This window comes from Papio anubis, chromosome 7 (assembly GCF_008728515.1).
Source record: "Papio anubis isolate 15944 chromosome 7, Panubis1.0, whole genome shotgun sequence".
Taxonomy (NCBI): Eukaryota; Metazoa; Chordata; class Mammalia; order Primates; family Cercopithecidae; genus Papio; species Papio anubis.
This window is the reverse complement of record NC_044982.1, coordinates 56533856-56551547: the sequence shown is the minus strand read 5'-3', so window position 1 is coordinate 56551547 and position 17692 is coordinate 56533856.

Genomic DNA, 17692 nt, shown 5'->3' with positions numbered 1-17692 from the left:
ACAGGGTTTCACTATGTTGGCCAGGCTGGTTTTGAATGCCTGACTTCATGATCCACCCACCTCAGCCTCACAAAGTGCTGGGATTATAGGCATGAGCCACTATGCCTGACCGAAATACAGTTGATTATTGTGGGAGGTTGTGTTTTCCGATTTCTTGGGATTTTCTAGGTAGGAAATAACATCTTCTATAAGTAGCAACAGTTTTATTTTTTCCTTCCAAATCTATATGCCTTTAATTAATATTTCACTTTCTAGCCCTAATGCATGGCCAGAACTTTCAGCACCATGTTGAACGAGACCAGTGAGGTTGAACATCTTCCCTTGTTCTGATCTTAGTGGGAGAGCATTCAGTTTTTTACCATTAAGTATGTTAGCTGTAGGGATATTCTTTTCTTTCTTTCTTTGGAGATTAAAAAAAATCAAATTGCGGAAGTTATTCTGTATTCCTGTTTTTCATAAAATTTTATAACGTGAGTAGGTGCTAAATTTTGTCAAATACTTTTTCTGCCTTAATATAAATGATCAAGTGAACTTCCTTCCTTCCTTCCTTCCTTCCTTCCTTCCTTCCTTCCTTCCTTCCTTCCTTCCTTCCCTTCTTTCTCTCTATCTCTCTCTTTCTCTCTCTCTCTTTTTTTTTTTGACAGTCTCACTCTGTCGCCCAGGCTGGAGCATGGCAGCGGTGTGATCTCGGCTCACTGCAACATCTGCCTCCCAGGTTCAAGCAATTCTAGTGCCTCAGCCTCTGGAGTAGCTGGGACTACAGGCGTGCACCACCAAGTCCAGCTATTTTTCGTATTTTTAGTAGAGACAGGGTTTCGCAATGTTGGCCAGGCTGGTCTTGAACTACTGACCTCAAGTGATCTGTCCACCTCAGCCTCCCAAAGTGCTGGGATTACAGGCAAATTTTCTTCTTTACCCCATTGATTGATTGGATTACATGATTTTCAAATATTCAAACATTCTTGCATCCCTGAAATAAACTCCATTTCATGGTGGTATATGATTATATTCATATATTGCTAAATTTTATTTGCTAAGATTTTAAGATTTTTGTATCTGTATGAATTATTAATATAGATGGCTCACACTTGTAATCCCAGCACTTTGGGAGGTCATTTGAGGTCGGAGTTCGAAACCAGCCTGGCCAACATGGTGAAACCCCATCTCTACTAAAAATACGAAAATTAGTTGGGAGTGTTGGGGGGTGCCGATAATCCCAGCTACTCAGGAGGCAAGAGAATTGCTTGAGCCCAGGAGGCAGGGGTTGCAGGGAGCAGAGATTGTGCCACTGTATTTCAGCCTGGGTGACAGAGCAAGATTCCATCTCAATAAATAAATAATAATAATAAGAAGAATACAATATAAATACAAAAATTAAACAGGCATGATGGCACACACCTGTAGTCCCAGCTCCTCGGGAGGCTAAGGTAGGAGAATCGCTTGAACCTGGGAGGTGGAGGTTGCAGTGAGCAGGATCACGACAGAGGGAGACTCTGTCTCAAAAAAAAAAAAAAGAAAAAAGAAATATAGGTCCAGCCGGGTGGGGTGGCTCAAGCCTGTAATCCCAGCATTTTGGGAGGCCGAGGCAGGCAGATCATGAGGTCAGGAGTTTGAGACCAGCCTGGCCAACATAGTGAAACCCCGTCTCTACTAAAAATACAAAAATTATTTGGGCATGGTGGTGCACGTATGTAGTCCCAGCTACTCGGGAGGCTGAGGCAGGAGAATTGCTTGAACCTGGGAGGCAGAGGTTGCAGTGAGCTGAGATCCCACCACTGCACTGCATTCTGGGCAACAGAGTGAGACTCTGTCTCAAAAAAGAAAAGAAAATAAATATAGGTCTGTAGTTTTATTTTCTTTGTGTGTGTGTGTGTGCACTTATTTGTACTGAATTATCTGGTTTTAGTATCAACTTCACAAAATAACCGAGAAGTATTCCCTCCTCTTCTATATCCTGAAACTATTAAAGTGTTGGGTAGCAATCTCCTGGAACATAAAGGTGCATCCCATAACCATCTGGGTCATGAGATTTCTTTTTTGGCAGTTTTAAAATTATAAATTCAGTTTCCTTAATAATTAAAGGCTACTAGGTTGGGCGCAGTGGCTCACACCTGTAATGCCTGTAAATCCCAGCAATTTGGGAGGCCAAGGCAGGAGGATCACCTGACGTCAAGAGTTTGAGACCAGCCTGGCTAATATGACAAAACCCCGTCTCTACTAAAAATACAAAAATTAGCCAGGTGTGGTGACAGGTGACTGTAATCCCAGCTATTTGGGAGGGTGACGCATGAGAATCGCTTGAACTCAGGAGGCGAAGGTTGCAGTGAGCCGAGATCGCGTCCTTGCACTCCAGCTTGGGCCACAGAGTGAGACTATGTCTCAAAAAAAGAAAAATAATAATAATAATAATAGGCTACTAAAATTATCTGCTTTATATTGGGTGAGTTGGGATACTTTGCGCTTTTGAGAAATTGGTCTTTTCATGTGCGTTGTCAAGTGTATGTGTATACAGTTGTTTGTAGCATTCTGTTATTATTTTGATATCTGCAGGGTCTATAGTGATATCTCATGTTTCACTTCTGTTATTGGTAATTTATGTCTTCCTTTTTTTCTTTGTTAGTCGTGATAGCAGTTGTTGCTTTAATTGATATTTCCAAAGAACAAGCTCTTTGTCCCGTTGATTTTCTCTATTGCTTTTCTCTTCTCAATTTTATTGATTTCTGCTCTTATTCTTATTATTTCTTTCTTTTTAATGCTTTGGATTTATTTTTCTCTTTTTAAAGTAGGTTCTTGAGATGGGAGCTTAGAATATTAGTTTGTGAGTTTTCCTCTTCTAATATATGCATTTAGTGCTAAAAATTTCTCTCTAAGCAGTATGTTAGCTGTGTCCCTATAATTATGATATGTTGTGTTTTCTTTTTCTTTTCCTTTTTTCTTTTTTTTTTTTCATAGAGGTAGGATCTCACCTTGTCACCCAGGTTGGTCCCAAACTCCTAGCTTCAAGCAATCCTCCTGCCTCAGCCTGATATGTTGTATTTTCATCTTTTTCTTTCTTGTTTTTTTTCTTTTTCTATTTTTTGAGACAGGGTCTTGACCTGTTGACCAGGCTGGAGTTCAGTGACGTGATCATGGCTAGCTGCCACCTGTCACCCCCAGGGCTGAAGTGACCCTCCTGCCTCAGCCTCCTAAGTAGCTGGGACTATAGGCAAGCACCACCAAGCCTGGCTTTTTTTTTTTTTAAAGATGGGGTCTCACTATGTTGCCCAGGCTGGTCTTGAACTCCTGGGCTCAACAGATCCTCCCGCCTTGGCCTCCCAAAGTGCTGGGATTACAGGCATGAGCCACAGCGCCTGGCCTGGTATTTTCATTTTCATTTATTTCAATGTATTTTCATTTCCCTGAGATTTACTTTTTGGCCCATGGATTATTCAGAGGTATGTTGTTTATTTTCCAAGTGTGTAGAGATTTCCCTGCTACCTTTCTGTTATTGATTTATAGTAGCTGGAGAACATACTCTGTATCATTTCAATTTTTTTTTTTTTGTTTTTGAGATGGAGTTTCGCTCTTGTTGCCCAGACCGGAGTGCAATGGCGCGATCTTGGCTCACTGCAACATCCACCTCCTGGGGTCAAGCAATTCTCCTGCCTCAGCCTCCCTAGTAGCTGGGATTACAGGCAGGCACCCGCCACCACGCCCAGCAAATTTCTTGTATTTTTAGTAGAGACAGGGATTCACTATGTTGGCCAGGCTGGTCTCGAATTCCTGACCTCAGGCAATCCACCTGCCTCAACCTCCCAAAGTGCTGAGATTACAGGCATGAGCCACAGTGCCTGGCTCCACGTCAATTCTTTATGTATTTGTTGAGGTTTGTTTTACGGCCCAGGGTATGGTCTATTTTGTTGTATGTTCCATGGGCACTTGATAATAAGGTGTGTGATATGTTGTCTTTCAGTCCTCAGTTTTTGCTGATATTTATGTTCTTTTATTCTTCTCTGCTTATAATTTTCCTTCTCTCTCTCTTTCTTTCTTTCTTTCTTTTTTTGACAGAGTTTCGCTCTTCTTGCCCAGGCTGGAGTGCAATGGTGCAATCTCGGCTCACCGCAACCTCCGCCTCCTGGGTTCAAGTGATTCTCCTGCCTCAGCCTCCCGAGTAGCTGGGATTACAGGCATGCGCCACCATGTCTGGCTAATTTTGTATTTTTAGTAGAGACAGGGTTTCTCCACGTTGGTCAGGCTGGTCTCGAAATCATGACCTCAGGTGATCCACCCGCCTCGGCCTCCCAAAGTGCTGGGATTACAGGCGTGAGCCACCGCACCTAGCCCTTTTCTTTTTTCTTTACAAGCAAGGACTTGAGCAATAATTGGCTTTACTATGCCAACTACATACATTTAGAACTATGTCAGAGAGTTATAACTTTTGCTTCAATCATCAAACGTAATTTAGAAAACTCAAGAGGAGAAGAAAAATCAATTGCATTTACCCATATTTTTGCTTACCATGTTCTTTCTTGCTTCCTGATGTACCAACATTCCTTTAAAAAAAAAAATCCTTTCCTTTCTGTTTAGAGAAATTCCAACTTCTTTTAGCTATTTTTTAAAAAATTGTAGAGACGGAGCCAGGTGTAGTGGCTAACGCCTGTAATCCCAGGACTTTGGGAGGCCAAGATGGGTGGATCACCTGAGGTCGGGAGTTCAAGACCAGCCTGGTCAACATGGTGAAACCCCATCCTACTAAAAATACAAAAATTAGTCAGGTCTGGTGGCGCATGCCTGTAATCCCAGTAACTCAGGAGGCTAAAGCAGGAGAATCGCTTGAACCCAGGAGGTGGAGGCTGCAGTGAGCCAAGATTATGCCACTACACTCCAGCCTGGGCAACAGAGTAAGACTCTGTTTCAAGAAGAATTTAAAAATTTAAAAAAAAAAATTGTGGAGATGAGGTCTCACTATGTTGTCCAGGCTGGTCTCAAACTTCTTGCCTCAAATGATCCTCTTGCCTCAGCCTCCCAAAGTGCTGGGATTACAGGTGTGAGTCACTGTGCACAGCCCTTCTTTATATCTTCTATATCTCTGCTGAGACTTTCTATTTATCTGCTGAGACTATTTTTTTAATTGTTTCAAGTGTGTTCATAATTGTTAATTAAACCATTTTTATGCTGGCTGCAGTAAAAACTTTGTCTTATTATTCTAACATCTTTTTCATCTTGATGTTGACATTTATTGTCTTTTTTTCATTCAATCTGTGATATTGTTATGATGAGTGATTTTTGGTGGTGACCTGAATATTTTCAGTATTATAAGACTCTGGATCTTATTTTTAATTTAATTTAATTATTTGTTTATTTACTTATTTTGAGATGGAGTCTCCCTCTGTTACCCAGGCTGGAGTGCAGTGGCAGGATCTCGGCTCACTACAACCTCTGCCTCCTGGGTTCAAGCTATCCTGCCTCAGCCTCCCAAGTAACTGGGATTACAGGTGCATGCCACTATGCCCAGCTAATTTTTATATTTTTAGTAGAGATGGGGTTTTACCATCTTGGCCACGCTGGTCTCGACCACCTGACCTCAAGTGATCCACCCGACTTGGCCTCCCAAACTGCTGGGATGATAGGGGTGAGCCACTGCGCCCAGCCTAATTTTAATTTTTAATTAAGATTCCCCATCGTTAAGCAATGAATCTTATTTATTTATTTATTGAGATGGAGTCTCACTGTGTCACCATCTCGGCTCACTTCAACCTCTGCCTCCTGGGGTCAAGCGATCCTCATGCCTCAGCCTCCCAAATAGCTGGGATCACAAACCTGTACCACCATACCCGACTTTTTTCTTTTTCTCTTTTTTTGGAGACAGAGTCTCGCTCTGTTGCCCAGGTTGGAGTGCAGTGGCATGATCTCGGCTCACTGCAACCTCTGCCTCCTGGGTTCATGAGATTCTCCCACCTCAGCCTCCGAAGTAGCTGGGACTACAGGTGCACACCACCATGCCCAGCTAATTTTTTGTATTTTTTGTAGAGACGGGGTTTCAACATGTTGGCCAGGCTGGTCTTGAACTCCTGACCTCAGGTGATCTGCACTGCCTCAGCCTCCCAAAGTGCTGTGATTACAGGTGTGACCCACCCCACCTGGCCTCCGCACCCATCTGGATCTTATTTAAACTTCTGTTTTAGCTGGCCTCCTCTAACACCTCCCCAGCAAGGAAAGAGGAGCACTACCTTGTTACTGCCAGATGGGGGCAGATGTCCAGGTTCCTCATTTGGCCTCTGTTGACAACCTAGGAGTGTCTCCTTGTGACTACAAGGTGAGGGTGGGAGTACTGGCTCCCCACTAGGCCTCCAGTGATATCTCCCTGACTGGAAAGCGTAGGAGTACATTACTGCTCCCCACGGGGTTTTCACTGACTCTATACCACAAGGGAGGCTGGTATTGGGGATGAGGGAGTAAGAGAAAAAAACCTGTTTTCCAGCGGGCCGCGGTGGCTCGCACCTGTAATACTAGCACTTTGGGAGGCCGAGGTGGGTGGATCACCTGAGGTCGGGAGTTTGACACCAGCCTGGCCAACGTGGAGAAACCTCCGTCTCTACTAAAAATACAAAAAATTAGCTGGGCATGGTGGCAGTCGCCTATAATCCCAGCTACTCGGGAGAGTGAGGCAGGAGAATCGCTTGAACCCGGGGTGGGGCGGCGGAAGTTGCAGTAGGCCTAGGTAGCACCACTTCACTCCAGCCTGGGCAAAAGAGTAAAACTCTGTCTCAAAAAAAAGAAAAGAAGAAGAAGAAAAAAACCTGTTTTCCTGTACACTCATGACGCTTCTGACACCAAATGTGTGGAGTTTTCCCTCACAGTAAGCAATTCTCCAGCTCTCTAGATCCCAGTCAGGTGTACTACAATTATGACAGTAACTACCCAGAATTAGCACAGACCTCAGTCTAACAAGACTATCCCAGTTCAGAAGTCAGTCTCAAATTCCAAGTTGTGACTTGCACTTCTGACCCACTGGCTATAAATCAGGGGCTCCCATGACTCCCTCCTGGGGTTTGATAATTTGCTGGATGGCTCGAGGAACTCAGGAAAGCACTTTACTTGCAATTGCTGGTTTATTATAAAGAATACAATTCAGGAATAGCAAAATGAAAGAGATGAATTGGGGCCGGGCACAGTGGCTCATGTTTGTAATCCCAGCACTTTGAGAAGTGGAGGTGGGTGGATTGCTTGAGTCCAGGAGTTTGAGACCAGCCTGGGCAACACAGTGAGACTGTCTCAAAACAAAAACAAAAACAAAAACAAAAAAAACAAAGAGATGCATTGGGCAAGGTACAGGGATGGGTGGGGTTGTGTGAGGGTTCCATGCCCTTGCTAGAGGTGCCACCCTTCTAGCACCTCAGTGTGTTCACCAACCCAGAACCTCTCCAAACCTTGTTGGTTAGGGATTTTATGGAGGTTCTATTATGTAGGCATGATTAATTAAATCAGTAGCCATTGGTGACTAGCTGAATCCCCAGATCCTCTCCCTTCCCTGGAGTTCAAGGTGTGGGACTGAACATTCCATCCAGGGTTGGTTCCTCTGGCAAGTAACCCCCATCCTCTAAGAGTCATCTCGTTAGCATAAATTCAGGAATGGTTAAATGGGGTTATTACTGTTCACTTAAAAAAAAATCACAAGATCTATAAATTTAGAAATGGAAACTTTATTTCTTGTAAAGCGTTATGGCCTGCAAGGTGGCTATGCCAGAGGCTGGGAAGCACAGCCTCCAGTAGAGACCTGGAAACAGGCATTTCAAAGGAGGAGGGGCTGGGGTAGGAGCTTTATGCTGAAGGAGTTGACTAAACATACATATTTAACAGGCTAGAGGAGGAGCTATGAATATTCATGAAGGTGGTCCTGGTGCATGCATGTTGAATAAACATGGATGTTACATATGAACTATGTTCACCTTGGGGTGGAGACTTAACATTTAAACGTATTACAGTTAGGCCCTATTCATCAAAGGTCTTTTCAGGACACAAAAGGACTTTTAAGTGCACAGTCTCCGTGAACTGGCCAGACCCAGTCCTTGGTCAGTAGTCTCCTTATCAGGAGAAAGTTACTGAAATCAGTCTCTTGTCCAATCAGAGCTGTAGTTATGGCTTATGGAACAGAGAGTCAGTTGGTCAGCATCTGGTGGTTGTAAACTGCAACTGCTTCAACATTGTTTATCTCAAGGCCAGTGCTTATTTAGCTGCTAGAGAAAAAGACAAACCTTGTGGTGGTTAGGACATAGGTTTTTCTTTAAGTGTAGGAGTGCATGGCTTAATGCTTGCCTGGCATGGCCTTAGGTCCTGTTTATAATTTGTATCTTATTACCATAAAGATAATCCATTCTGTCAGTCTTTTTTGTTTTTGAGATGGAGTTTTGCTCTTTTGCCTAGGCTGGAGTGCAATGGCAAGATCTCGGCTCATCGCAACCTCTGCCTCCCGGGTTCAAGTGATACTCCTGCCTCAGCCTCCTGTGTAGCTGGGATTACAGGCATGCGCCACCACGCCTGGCTAATTTTGTATTTTTAGTAGAGACGGGGTTTCTCCATGTTGGTCAGGCTGGTCTTAAACTGCTGACCTCAGGTGATCTGCCCGCCTCGGCCTCCCAAAGTGTTGGGATTACAGCCATGAGCTACTGCGCCCTTCTGTCAGTCTTTCTGAGACAGCGTCTTGCTCTGTCACCCAAGCTGGAGTGCCAGGGCACAATCATGGCTCACTGCAGCCTCGAACTCCAGGCTCAAGCAATCCTCACCCTTCCAAGTAGCTGGTACCACAGGTGTGCACCACCATAACCAGCTAACTTTATTTTACTTTACTTTTGTAGATGCGGAGGGTGGGAGGGTGGTCTCCCTATGGTGTTCAGGTGAAACCGCCATTGCAAAATTGGAACTGACACAGTGAAAGAGATCTGAACCTAACCAACTCCAACTTGCTTGTAATCTCCAATCTGTCCTTGTTCATTCCTGGGCATAGGCCAAAGTAACTTTGGGAGGAACTTAGTTTTTAGTTTATGGTTTAAAACAAAGATGATAACAGCCCTTTCCCAAAACAAACCCCCTTCTTGCCTGGAGACTAGGCTGCCTTTGTGGGACTAATAAACTAGCCAAAATATTAGAAATTATGGTTTAGGAGTCATGTAGCTGGAGGCGACAAGATTCTGACCCTTCCCAAATTGCTCCTGGAGCTAACATCATCATTGTAAAGACGCAGAGCAGTGCTTGAGATATTTTGCAGACTCTGAACTTGATGGATCAACTGGCACCACCCAGACTGATAAACTGGCTCATGTGATCTTGTTACCCCCACCCAGGAACTGACTCAGTGCAAGAGGAAAGCTTCAACTCCCTTCATTTCATCTCCTACCTGACCAATCAGCACTTGTGACTCACTGGCTACCCCTTACCCACCAAATTGTCCTTAAAAACTCCGATCCTGGGCTCAGTGCGGTGGTTCACGCCTGTGATCCCAGCACTTTGGGAGGCAGAGTTGGGCGGATCACTTGAGGTCAGGAGTTTGAGACCAGCCTGACCAACGTGGCAAAACCCCATCTCTACTAAAAATACAAAAATTAGTCCGGCCTGATGGCGTGCCTGTAATCCCAGTTACTCGAGAGGCTGAAGCAGGAGAATCGCTTGCCTCCCTTGCTGGGAGGAGGAGGCTGCAGTGAGATCGCACCACTGCACTCCAGCCTGGGCAACAGAGTGAGACTACCTCTCGAAAGAAAAAAAAAAAAGAAAAAGAAAAACAACAACAAAAATCCTACTCTGATCCCTGAATGCTCCAGGAGACTGATTTGAATAACAATAAAACTCTGGTCTCCGGCACAGCTGGCTCTGCATGAATAACTCTTTCTCTATTGCCATTCCCCTGTCTTGATAAATTGGCTCTGTCTAAACAGTGGGCAAGGTGAATCCATTGGGCGATTACACAGGCTGATCTCTAACTCCTGAGCTCAAGCAATACTTTGCCTCTGGCTCTCAAAGTGTTGGGATTACAGACGTGAGCCTCCATGCCCAACCTGTTCTGTCAATCTTATGATCTCTATTTTAACATTAATGCTGGTCAGTTGTGTCTAAGCTGCAACAGGGAGGGGGTACAAAGAGGCAGGTATGGCCTCCCATCTTATTATAGCTGGGAACTCAGTTTTTAAGGTTTCCTTAGGGTCCTCTTGGCCAAGAGGTGGTTCATTCAGTCAGTTGCGGGGCTTAGGATTTCATTTTTAGTTAACGTGATGAATAACAAAAGATGTTCCCCTCACATCTATCAGTCAGGAAATTTCAAGGGTCTCAGAAGTTTTGTGGCCGGGTGCTCACGCCTGTAATCCCAGCACTTTGGGAGGCCGAGGCAGGCAGATCACGAAATCAGGAGATCAAGACCATCCTGGCCAACATGGTGAAACTCCGTCTCTACTAAAATACAAAAAATTAGCTGGGCGTGGCGGTGCATGCCTGTAGTCCCAGCTAGTTGGGAGGCTGAGGCAGTGGAATCGCTTGAACCCAGGAGGCAGAGGTTGCAGTGAGCCGAGATTATGCCACTGCACTCCTGCCTGGCGACAGAGCAAGATTCTGTCTCAAAAAAAAAAGTTTTGTGCAAGAAACTGGGCCCAGAGACTTGAGTATGGGCCTTCAGGCACCTCCCCACCAATGTCTGGGGGCTTTTTTTTTTTTTTTTTTTGAGTCTCTGGAGAGCAGTGGCACAATCTCTGTTCACTGCAGCCTCAACTTCCTGGGCTCAAGCAATCCTCCCACTTTAGTCTCCTGAGTAGCTGGGACTACAGGCATGCACCACCACACCCAGCTAATTTTCGTATTTTGTAGAGACAGGGTCTCACCATGTTGCCCAAGTCTCAAACTCCTGAGTTCAAGCGAGCTACCACTCTTGGCTGGTGGCAATTGTTCCTGACTAGCATTTTGTTCCTAATTAGCTGCCTCACCCATGGTCTTCATGTTCCTGGAACTTGTGATACAAAGAACAATGTATAGCCAATCAATAGCTTAAGTTATTTTAATGTAAATTCTTGGTAAACAATCTAGGAACTGCCTCTTTTATTTCCTTTAGAAACACACTTGTGGCCAGGCACGGTAGTTCATGCCTGTAATCCCAGCACTTTGGCAGGCCAAGGTAGGTGGATCACTTGAGGTCAGGAGTTCGAGACCAGCCTGGCCAACATAGTGAAACCCCATCTCACCTAAAAACACACAAAAAAGTAGCTGGGTATGGTGGCACATGCCTGTAGTCTCAGCTACTTGGGAGGCTAAGGCAGGAGGCAGAGGTTGCAGGGAGCCGAGATGGAGCTACTGCACTCCAGCCTGAGTGACAGAGTGAGACTCCGTCTCAAAAAAAAAAAAAAAGAAAGAAAGAAAGAAAAAGAAACACACTTGTAATGACTGCTAATCGGAGTATATTCAGGGAAACCTGGATCTATACTCCTGGTTTGCAGTTCTCAAACTTGACCCAAGTAAACTCTCTACTTACATTAAGATTGCCTCAGTTTTTTTCTCTTTAGGTTGATAGCTCTCCACTTGGCCTTTATTACCATTGGTGGAAGTGGGGCCACAGATTTTTCTTTGGTGTTTGGCTGACATGGTTATTTTCTAAAAGTTTTCTGCCTTTCTAGGCTGTCTTCTGGTCCTTTGGCTATCTGTCTTCCTGCCCCTTTCCTCATCATTTGGCTAAAGAGAGAAGGCTTTTCTTGGAGCTTCTTTCATATTTCAAGGTTTCAACTTCTTAAGTTCCAGTTGGAAGATATGAAGACAAAAGAGCAGCAAGAAACTTACCACTAAGTCATTCCTTGGGTCTCCAGGTCGCTAGCCAGCCTGCCTCCTTCTCTCCAGCTGGCAAAGTCTTCTTATGCTTCTTTTCTTTGTAATGCCTCGGGTTTTTTAGTTGTACTTAGAAAAAGAATTGGAAAAAGTATGCCTACTCTATCTCCCTGGAAGTGAATTCTATTGTATTAATTTTATGCTTACCTTTTGTTTAGGGCAAATGATACTGGCTGAAAAACTCCAGTGACTCTGTGATTTTTTTTTTCTATTCCCACATTAAGACAACTATTGTTATAGTATGAGGAATACATTAAGTTATTCTAAGAGCTCTATAAAGCAATTCAAGCATAGGTCAAAAGGCAAAGTCAGGCTGGGAGTGGTGGCTCACACCTGTAATCCCCCTGTAATCCTAGCAATTTGGGAGGCCAAGGTGGGTGGATTGCTTGAGCTCAGGAGTTCCAGACCAGACTAGGCAACATTGTGAAACCCCGTCTCTGCAAAAAACACAAAAGATTAGCCAGATGTGGCAGCTCACTTCTGTAGTCCAAGCTACTTGGGCGGCTGAGGTGGGAGGATCTCTTGAGCCTTTGAGCCTGGAAGGCAGAGGCTGCAGTGAGCCGATTGTGCCACTGCACTACAGCCGGGTTGACAGAGCCAGACACTATCTCAAAAACAAACAAACAAACAAACAAACAATCCAGGACTTCAGTGCTCTTTATAAACTGAATTAGATTTATCAATAGCCCACCCTACCCCTTTAATTCTAATGGTGGTCATATACATATAATTCTCTTGAAGCATTAACATCTATGACTTTGATTCATTTACTTTAAAATTTTGTTTTGCTTGCACATTACTTTTTCTTGACATGTTTTGTAAAACGATTGCCTTTGGTTATATGTAACAGAAGCCAATTAGAGCTTGCTTTAGCGAAAAGAAAAGTAATGTGGCTGGCTCGGTGGCCCATGCCCATAATCCCAGTACTTTGGGAGGCAGAGGTGGATGGATCACTTGAGGGCAGGAATTCGAGACCAACCTGGCCAACATGACAAAAACCCATCTCTACTAAAAACACAAAAATTAGCCGGGCGTGTTGGCACGCGTCTGTAGTCCCAGCTACTTGGGAGGCTGAGGCATGAGAATCGCTTGAACCATGAGAATCGCTTGAACCACGGGAAGTGGAGGTTGCAGTGGAGCCGAGATCGCTGCACTGCACTCCAATTGGGCCACAAAGTGAGACTGTCTCAAAAAACAAAACAAAACAAAACAAAACAAAAAACCCCCCAAAACTGGGGTGTTTCATGAAACTCAGTGATTGGTATGCAGACAGACCCTAGTAAGGGCTTGGAGCATCAGGAATAGTCTCTGCTTCATCTCTGCTTTCTCCACATATCTGCTTCTTTCTTTCTCCCTGAAAACTAACCTCTGTCTGCCTCCCAGTACTCAAAACAGGAATATGGCTGTGACACAGTCTCTAGTTAGTAAGATGCATCCATTAGGAAAAAAAGGACTGGTACAGTATTTCTTCAGATCTGATTCTAAATTCTTAGGAATAAAAATCCAGGCTGGGCATGGTGGCTCACACCTGTAATCCCAGCACTTTGGGAGGCCAACACAAGTGGATCACTGGAGGCCAGGAGTTCGAGGCCATCCTGGCCAACATGGTGAAACCCCACCTCTACTAAAATTACAAAAATTAGCCAGGCGTGGTGGCATGTGCCTGTAATCCCAGCTACTTGGGAGGTTGAGGCATGAGAATCGCTCGAACGCAGGAGGTGGAGGCTGCAGTGAGCCGAGATTGTGCCATTGCACTCCAGCCTGGGCAACACAGTAAGACCCAGTCTTTAAAAAAAAAAAAAAATCCAATTAGCCAATTAGGATAATGAGTCTACCTGTGGTCCAGTTGGTATGGCCAGAGATGTACATGCTGAGGAATCCTACAGAAAATCCAGGACCGCTAGGAGTCTACTCTTGTATTCCTGTGGATGGGGGTGGCAGTTTCTAAAGACATTCTAAGAGTGTTAAACACATTGAATAACTCGCTCTACTCCTAGAATCTTTGATACACTGTTGGAAAGATTTATCCACATCAAAATTGTTACGATGTTCCAGGTCAACCTTCTGACATAACTATGTAAGTACATTGAATTCATGATTTGTTTTTCCTGTAATGCTAAAAATACATAATAAGCAGCAGAAAGACCCATTTTTACATTTGGAAATGAAACTGCTTCAAAGGCTCTAGAACTTTCCTTTTCTGGCATTAATTCAGTTAATTTGGAATGTCGGCACACGGTGTAGCTGACCTTCATCCCATAGTGTGACAGCAGAGGAACTCTTGCTCTAATTCACCAGAGAGGGGCATAGCCCCAATGACCCACGTTTAAGAAACTGTAATGTTACCTCTGAAGCCAGTCTTGTTTTTTTTCTTTCCGAGATGGAGTCTCACTCTGTCACCCAGGCTGGACTGGGGTGCAACAGCGTGATTTCAGCTCACTGCAAACTCCGCCTCCTGGGTTCAAGCGATTCTCCTGCCTCAGCCTCCTGTGTAGCTGGGATTACAGGCATGCACCACCACACCCAGCTAATTTTTGTATTTTTAGGAGAGATGGGGTTTCACCATGTTGGCCAGGCTGGAACTCCTGACCTCAGATGATCCACCTGCCGCAGCCTCCCAAAGTGCTGGGATTACAAGTGGGAGCCACCACACCTGGCCTGAAGCCAGTCTTTAACTCAGCAGATTATGCTATTTGACCATTATTTGTGGACATATAATCGATTTTATTTTTGAGACAGAGTCTGTTTCTAACTCTACTGGAAGATAAATCTTTCTTACTTGAAACTCATAAATTGTGTCCGGCTTAGTCCTTGTAAAACTGTTGTAACATTTACCTAGGATTTTACAACCATTTCCACACTCATAAATCTTGGTCATTGTGCTCAAAACTGTATCTTAAAGTAGGAGCTACTACAGACAATTAAATGCTGATGGTTCAAAGGTTCTGAATAGCATAGAAGCTGCTCCATTGTTTGTTCTTGGTATATATACTATGTGTGTTTATAAAGTAAAATTTAAAAAGAGGATATGGAGCAGGAAATTTCACATGAACCTACCTGTTTATAATTTTCTAAGGAATTTTACCTTTCCAACCTAAATCTGGGTTTTGGATTAAGATACCGTTTACAACACTGCCAAGCTCTAAGCTCTACTTTTCAATACAACTCTCTTCTTTTCCTTCCTTCCTTTTCTTCCTTTCTTCTTGTTTCTTTCTCTTCCCCATTCATTTTTTATTAATTCATTTATTCTCTCTCTTTGAAATAGCACTATGTAGCATCTAAAGTTATTATTATTATTGTTATTATTTTTCAGACGGAGTTGCGCTCTTGTTGCCCAGGGTGGAGTGCAGTGGCACGATCTTGGCTCAATGCAACCTCCGCCTCCTGGGCTCCATTGATTCTCCTGCCTCAGCCTCTCGAGTAGCTGGGATTACAGGCATGTGCCACCACACCCAACTAATTTTGTATTTTTAGTAGAGATGGGGTCCTCTATGTTGGTCAGGATGGTCTCGAACTCCCAATCTCAGGTGATCCACCTACCTTGGCCTCCCAAAGTGCTGGGATGAGAGGAGTGAGCCACCACACCCGGCCTGTTATTGTTTTTTGAGATGGAGTCTTGCTCTGCTGTCCAGGCTGGAGTGCAGTGGCATGATCGTGGCTCACTGCAACCTCCACCTCCTGGGTTCAAGCGATTCTCTTGCCTCAACTTCCCGAGCAGCTGAGATTACAGGCGCCCGCCACCATGCCCAGCTAATTTTTGTATTTTTAGTAGAGACAGGGTTTTACCATGTTGGCCAGCCTGGTCTCGATCTCCTGGGCCTCAAGTGATCTGCCAGGCTTGGCCTCCCCAAGTGCTAGGATTACAGGCATGAGCCACCGAGACTGGCCTAAAGTTATTTTATTTATTTAGTTTCTAATATACAAACAGTTGTAAATTTGCTGGCTTACCAACTTTTTCTTCAGATTTGGAAGATTCTTTCCTTTGGGTTCTGTAACGTGGAAAGTTCTTCTACCTTGCTTTTGCCATCAAGCTAGCTATCTGAAGGATTCCCTTGAGAGGCAGAACCTCTAAACAGCAAGTTAGGAAGTAAGGCAGATACAGTGCAAAATACTGTGCTAGAAGCAAAAAGTAATGTAGACAGCTAATATTGCGTGATGGCTTAGATTAGTTAATGTGTTTAGTACCATTGTGATCCATTCACCAATTAGTCAGTGTTTTGCTTATATGCCATTTCCTTCATGTATCTATAGGGGAAAACAAGCAAAAACAGAAACCAATGACAAAACCTATAGATTAGAACATTTTAAGCTGGAATCATTATGAAGAGAGGATAAGGATTTTAGCCCTCAGATCTTTGGTGTCCCTTAAGTTTCTTCCTGAATATCATAACATTTATACCAAGACATCGCTATACGGTATGTTATTGTATAATAAAATCACAACTGGCTGACCACAGTGGCTCACACTTGTAATCCCAGCATTCAGGAAGGTAAAGATGGAAGGATCGAATGAGGCTAGCAGTTCGAGACCAGCCTGGGTGACAAAGGGAGACTCTGTCGCCACACACACACACAAAATTAACTGGGCATAATGCCTCATACCTGTAGTCCCAGCTACTTGGGAGGCTGAGGTGGGAGGATCCCTTGGGCCCTGGAGGTTGAGGCTGCAGTGAGCCGTGATTGTGCCACTGCGCTCCAGGCCCAACCACTGTTACTGTAAACACTACATGCACTTTTACTAATTACAAGGTTTGGAGTAGTCAGTCAATTAAGAAGTCTGAATGACTTAGCCTCTCTGTTTTTATGTTTTATTTATGTTTTTTTTTGAGACGGAGTCTCGCTCTGTTGCCCAGGCTGGGGTGCAGTGGCGCGATCTTGGCTCACTGCAAGCTCCACCATCCGGGTTCATGCCATTCTCCTGCCTCAGCCTCCAGAGTAGCTGGGACTACAGGCGCCCGCCACCTCGCCCGGCTAGTTTTTTGTATTTTTTAGTAGAGACGGAGTTTCACCATGTTAGCCAGAATGGTCTCAATCTCCTGACCTCGTGATCTGCCCGCCTCAGCCTCCGAAAGTGTTGGGATTACAGGTGTGAGCCACCACACCTGGCTCTGTTTTTATTTATTTATATTTTTGTATTTATTTTTGAGACCTAATTAAAAAAATTTTTTTGGTAGAGATTGGGTCTCGCTATGTTGCCCAGGCTGACCTTGAACTATTGGCCTCAAGGATACTCCTGCCTCAGCCTCCTGCATAGCTGGGATTACAGACATGAATCACTATTCCTGGCAGGATTAGCAATTTTTCTAAAGATACAATTTCTTATAACTTTTTATTTACACTTTATAGCTACTGCTAATAGATTTCCCAGGCTTTATTCCTTCTTTAAAATACTGTTCAATTCTGGGTCACTCTGCCTAAGGGTTTGAAATGATAAATGGGATAAAGTCATCATCAAACAAGGACATGGTCAGACCACCTTTGTCATGTGGTCAGAGTCATCCTTGCTCCTTGATGGGATAAAAAGAAATACACGACAGGGTCTTATGGAATGAGTGATTTTTAAGAGCTATAAGAATTCAGAAATTAGGGTAAACAGTGTGTGGTACTATTGTTACAGAATACATTAATTTCAATTTAAAAGCAGAGGGCTGGGCGCGGTGGCTCATGCCTGTGATCCCAGCACTTTGGGAGGCCAAGGTGGGTGGATCATGAGGTCAGGAGTTCGAGACCAGCACGGCCAGTATGGTGAAACCCCGTCTCTACTAAAAATACAAAAATTAGCTGGGCGTGGTGGCACATGCCTGTAGTCCCAGCAGCTCAGAGACTGAGGCAGGAGAATCACTTGAACCCAGGAGACGGA